Genomic DNA, 6,227 nt, shown 5'->3' with positions numbered 1-6,227 from the left:
CTTAAGGTTATTAATTATAGGTAAAATATATGCCAAAAATAGAAAAAAAAAAACCTCTAGCTTGGCATGATTCCGTTGCCACCAATTATGAACTTTTTTTATTTATGAACACAATGCATGAATCTTTACCAAATACTTAAGTATCACGAAAAATATATTTCAAAACCCGGGTAACTAAAAGTTAAAAGTGGCAATTAATCTACTAGGAGGACCTTCTTGGCATTAAGTTTAAATGTGAAAATTATTTTTTAATGCCACCAAATTGCTTTATTTTACGTTTTCATATCCATTCAATAGTAAAAGTAAGCATGTAATAATAGCCCAAAGACTAATATTTGATATTTTATAAAATATTGTTTAAAATTATTAGCATGAAAACGGCCCAAAAGGGATTTGGGCCGCCCATCGGCCCAAAATTAAAAATTATTTTTTATTCGGCCCAAATTTGGGCCGAAATGCCCAAAACGGCAACACTGTTGCCAACTACCATTCAGACAAAAAAGTGGAATATATTTAAGTGATGTTTTGTCTATACATAGAACAAGACTGCATAACAAAACAAGGAAATTATCTACCATTAGTCATTTGCTTGGTAATATGGTATACGGCTAATTTGAGAAGAGTGCCAGCCACACAATCAACCAACCAAGCCGACCTAGACCATGTAATGTTTTGTGGCCCATAATTAAGTTGAAATAATTTAGAAATGTTTTCACTTTAAACACACAAAATTATAAGAACGGACGGACGGGCATTTTACAAACGGTTTTAATAAAGACCTTTTCATTTGTCTGCTGTTGTCGGAGTCTTTACAGCCGTCGAAATCATTTGTAACTGGCCCACAAACAAACAAATAAAAAAGGCCGAATTTAAACTCAATCATAGTCAAAAAAGGGCAGTAGCAGTTAAATGAAATTGTTACAAGTGTGCGAAGGCAAAGAGGATATCCAAAATGTAAAATAATTAATATAAGTTATGTTGTCATGCTACACAGTGTTTTAATTTCAAAAATAGTGGATGAAAATTTAGCTTTTTGAGAATTTTAAGTCCAATACCCTATCGATCTAATTCAACCACAATAAAAACTTTGAAGGTCTTAAACATTACATCAAATTAAGCAGTTTGACGATAATCACATTGAATACAATGTAATTATTCTATGCAGAGATACTTGCACTGAATATGAATCTTCTTTAGAGTCGACAAGTCATGGACGATAAGCTCGAGAGCGATCCAACCGTACCGTAATTTCGTTACAGGGAACAATGAATCTTCGGGAAAGCATAAGCGGAGTAACGATCCCGCCAAACCTAGTTTTGGTAGCTGTGGAGAGGGTACTCAAATTGTGCAGGTGCTCTATAAAACCCTGTGTACGGGCTAATGAATACCGCCCACAATTATATATTCCGCCATAGAGGCACACCTTAAAGAGGTTTGGAATGAAGGTGACGACATCGTACTTTTTCCAAAGTCAAACACCTATACAAGGAGAAAATGAAACTCTGCTGAAAGACACCAAGATCAAGGCAACACTATCTCGATTATGGCATTACTGGACTACGATTTGAAATTTATCAACCCAGGGATGGCTGTGAGGAGGAACGATATAGAAATGGCTTTCAGGCTAATTCCATCTCTGCCTCCGTCCCGTTAAAACCTAACAACGCTCAAATTACGTTCAATCTACGTCCCATTAAGCTGGCAGTGTAGGCATATTCCCTATTAACACGATATGGCACTGAACGGGAGGTCTCTAAAGGGTCTTCCTACAACAATCGCATGGACCCAGAAATAGGGACCAATGAGATATTGACGTGACTGCGCCTTTTACGAGCGGAGATAGGCGGCTTTGAGTTGGGATCAAGAAAAACAGCATGACAGAAATGCAAGAAACACAAAGAATACAAATGAATTGATGGAACCCGAGTCGAGAGCAGACAATTTACTACCTACAGTAAATATAGATTCAACATTCAGAAGGAGTATCAAATCGATAAAGTACTCGGATGGTAATAATGAAAATGGACAAGAGCAAAATTATAAGTCTCCTTGGGATGAAAGTATTAGCAAACTTCACAAGGTTTAATTCGTGAAGGCTGCCGCCAGGTGGCAAATGGAATATGGATGGATGCAGAATATCCGTGACAACCTGGACTGTGATTTCTCAAGGTATGGGTGTTGTAGCGGGAGAGCGGAAATCTTCAACAGTTATTGTCCTGCTGAAGTCAGCATGTAAGGTAAGGCGTAATCCTCGATCTTTTCGCGGCATTAGTCTTCTTTCTTCCAGTACTAGGAAAGGTACTGGAAAGGATAATGGTGCATCGGGTTCATGAGTGGCTTTCTGGTGCAAAGTACAATGACAGTTTGTAGTCTTGACTACGCAGTCTGACCTGAGCTTTCTGGTATAGCGGGAGTCAGGAGTCCCTACATCTGTTTTTATAATAATAAAATTGTTCCACAATCATCTCATACGGGACAAGGGAGACTTTTCTCATATCAATGAGTGCACTCCGATTCATATTAGCTTAATGATATGGGACCTGTTTATTGCCGAGTCCGAACGGCGTGTCTTAAAGACACCACTTGCAGAGAAGTTTTACGTGGCTGAAATACTCAGGAAATGTCGCCAACATTACTGAGGGGTATTTCATATAGAGACATTTATTTATTGGTTGCTTATTGGAGCTTATGCTCGGTGTGGAGTTGCATTCTCAACGGACGCTGCAACCCATAGATCAGCTGAGGAGTAATGTCGTCCTCAATCCCTTACAAAGAGATAAATGAAGCACATAATTGTGGATGTTCGAATTGGAAATATACTTGAAGGCTCTGTGGAGAGCTACCACTCTCTAAGAGTATTCTGTGCCATGGTTAGAGCCGTCAAAGCGAGAATCATGTAAAACCACTGGACGTTTCCTTCTCTATAAGCTAAAGATGGAAATCACTGTGACAATGTTGTGTTGTTGACATCTGCACACTGTGTGAGGTAGACAACATGATAATACGAATGTGGAATATCTGAATGGCTACACATTTTATAAACATCTAAACATACCCAGCAAAAAAGTCCTCCCAGAATAATGGGTTTTGTAAGGGATTTTTGGCAGCCGTAAATACTTACAAATCCCCCTACTAACCCATTATTTTAACAAGGGCATGTCGCACTGAATTACTAGTTATTCTATGACCACTAGAATAACTAGTTATTCTACGGCCACTGGAAGTTGAAAAATAAGCTACACGATAAAAAAATAATTATTTTTATTTTTAGAACAGTTTTGGTGGAATTCGTGTTTTCAATTTCAACACACTTCATATTTTTATTTTGTTTCGCCTCTTACTGGATGTGAACACACGAACTTCTGCTTTGTAGCCGAATACACTACATACTAGGCCACGCACACGAACATTAAGGGTTGTTTCAATGTTTACATGTGCACCACCAAGTGTTCATTTGTTTTTTTTTTTAACAAAAAGTACCCGGCCGGCGGTGAGCGTTGAACACACAATACTCTGATTTGTAGTCGGACACACTAGCTCTGTGCCACCGTACTTATAACTTAATAAGGAGTAATTTAAGTAGTTATTTTTGTTTACATTACTTTGTAATGGGTTACATAATGACTAACGGATCCGAATTTTTGCTGGGTATATATTTGATCAATAACGCTCCCAGTATTTATACCCTATACCACGATGTGGAAAAGGGTATTATAAGTTTGTTTTGGTAAAAAATTCATGTAACACCGCGAAATATTCGTCGGAGACCCCCAATATGGTATACCAATCTTCATATCTCGACGAGATAAAGCGATTTTGAGATGTGTGTCTGTCCGTCCGTCCGTCCGTCTGTCCATTATAAATTGTAAACACGCTCCAGGCCGTAATTATGGACCGATCGTCACGAAATTTGGTATGGAGGTCGGGTTCAGATCAGAATAGATCCCTATTCTTATTGGTGATGTTGTTGTTGTAACAGTGTTTTTTATGTTTATTTGTTCGTTCCTCTGTTCAATCTGGCTCTGGGTCTATCTCCAGTTCCAGAAAAATGGCTGCTTCGATGGGATGTAGCCACAGATCCACTGGAGTTAGATGGGTAGGTTTGGCGGGGCAGTTAAAAAGGTGTTGTGTGTCGTGCGGGCCCATGCCGCATACAGGGCAGATGTTTTGCACGGCGCGATCAATTTCCGCCCAATAAGAATTTAGGCGACTGCAATATCCCGAGCGTAGTTGAGCCAAAACTACTCTAGTTTGTCGTGGCAGCTGACGCTCCTCAGCTGCGATAGATGGAGGATGTACTCCCAGTACTTTATTCACACTATAATTGCTTAAGGCCTTGGCAACTGCTGTAATGTTCAATTCTGAAATATAAAATATTCTAATGCGAAGTGTTTTCCATAAGGATACACTCTTTTAAGATTGAACCAGGAAGCATACTACGATGGGAAATATGATATTTATTATGAGCCGCAATAAAGACAAAGGGAGCCATTTACTTGACTAGCTAACAGTCGTGGGGGGATTCTGGTCTTCATTGGTCTCAGTTTCTAACACTTCCTGAACACAAACAAACAATATTATAGACTCCCGATTGCAAGAAAAAAAAGGAACTACCTTTGGATGGTCTAAACTCTGATCAACGCCTGCACCCTCATTGATTCAGATATCAAGTGAAATGAAAATAAAAATGAAAAAACGAACGATCAATCCTAGAACAGACTAAAGGAACTCCTGATGTCGTTTGGAGTCCCAGCCTCTACCCAACCCTACCATGGTCTCGATGGCTTCAGATTTTGTCGAGACCCCCAAAGGCAACATTTACCTTACTAGATTACCTCACCACGTTAAGGAATATAATTTACTTAGCTGGCCATCTTGTATTTAACAAGTTTATTTCGGAAAGAATAATTCAGTTTTTATACATTTTTCAATTTATGATATTTAATAATCACAATTAAAAATTAATCCAATAAGACACGAAGTAATAATATTAAGAGGCTAAATACATTATATAATAATTTATAATTCAATAAGTTCTGATCATGAAACAATTCTACCTTCAGATTAAAATTGATAAAAATCACATAATATGTACTTTAAATGGCTTTTTTATCAAGAGGTTGAAAAAAAAAGAGAAATCTTTAGATTTAAGGATGGATATAATCGTAGGTCTAGGTGTTTCTATCCAGATTATACCGGAATAGACAACTAGGAGAATTTAAATGGAATTTAATTTATCAACAACTAATTTTATATACTTGATATATATATCTCTATAAAAAGCACCAATATTCCAATATTCCAATAACTCTAGAATGAGTAATTTTCTTGTACTGATATCTATATTACCACAGAATAAACCGGATTAGGCAAACAATGAACTCTATTTTTTTACAATAGATTTCAGAAATTTATATTAAAGCGTCTGAATCCTTGGGGAAAAGGATTCTTTTTTTTTTTTGTTGGCCTAGATCCTTTTTCTTCCTTGAGGGTATAGTATGTAAAATTTTCTAGGTTCTACCTTGGTTCATATGCAATAAGATTATAATTAAATTAATTTGTTTTGTATTTTTTTTTTATAACTCACTCTTGATGTTTGAATTCGGTAATATCCTTTTCGGAAAGTTAGTATTCCACAGTGACGATGATGATTCCTCGGAGGCCTCGTTGGACATGTACGTATGTGTAAGGATTTATGTAGGCGTAAAGTGTTTCTTAACAATGATGAATGACATGATATGATGTAATATTCGATCGGTGGATGTTTGCTGTAAAGCTGTTGGGAATTAGTTAATTATAAAATTGTTGCATATGAATTTAGATTTACAAGTTTTAATATTCGATACTAAAAGTTTACCAATGACTGGGTTTACTTATAATTATAAATGATTCGGCGGAGCTGGGATTTGAACCCACGTTCTATTGACGACGAAGCTGTTTAATAGCGCAGCACCCACTTGCCATCTGGGCTACTGCTGGCTTATGCGAATATTGTGCTAAAGGTTATTTTGTATCGCCCGCTCTTATGATGACCGCACACTGTCTTGGCTTTGTGCCCAATCAGACCAAAAACTCTGTTCTATTTATAGCACAAGCAATTGTAAGTTGGGGTTTTCGAGGGGTAATGTTCAATATAAGAGCTGGTTGTGTTTTATGTTCAGCATTCAGCATTTGGGGAACAACAAAAGCCTGTAGGAAGTTATTGCCGTAGGACTTGGTATGTTACT

Source organism: Musca autumnalis, unplaced genomic scaffold, assembly GCF_047663935.1.
Source record: "Musca autumnalis isolate F117 unplaced genomic scaffold, ASM4766393v1 scaffold_3, whole genome shotgun sequence".
NCBI lineage: Eukaryota > Metazoa > Arthropoda > Insecta > Diptera > Muscidae > Musca > Musca autumnalis.
The sequence above is the reverse complement of the archived record's forward strand: the minus strand, read 5'-3'. Positions refer to the sequence as shown.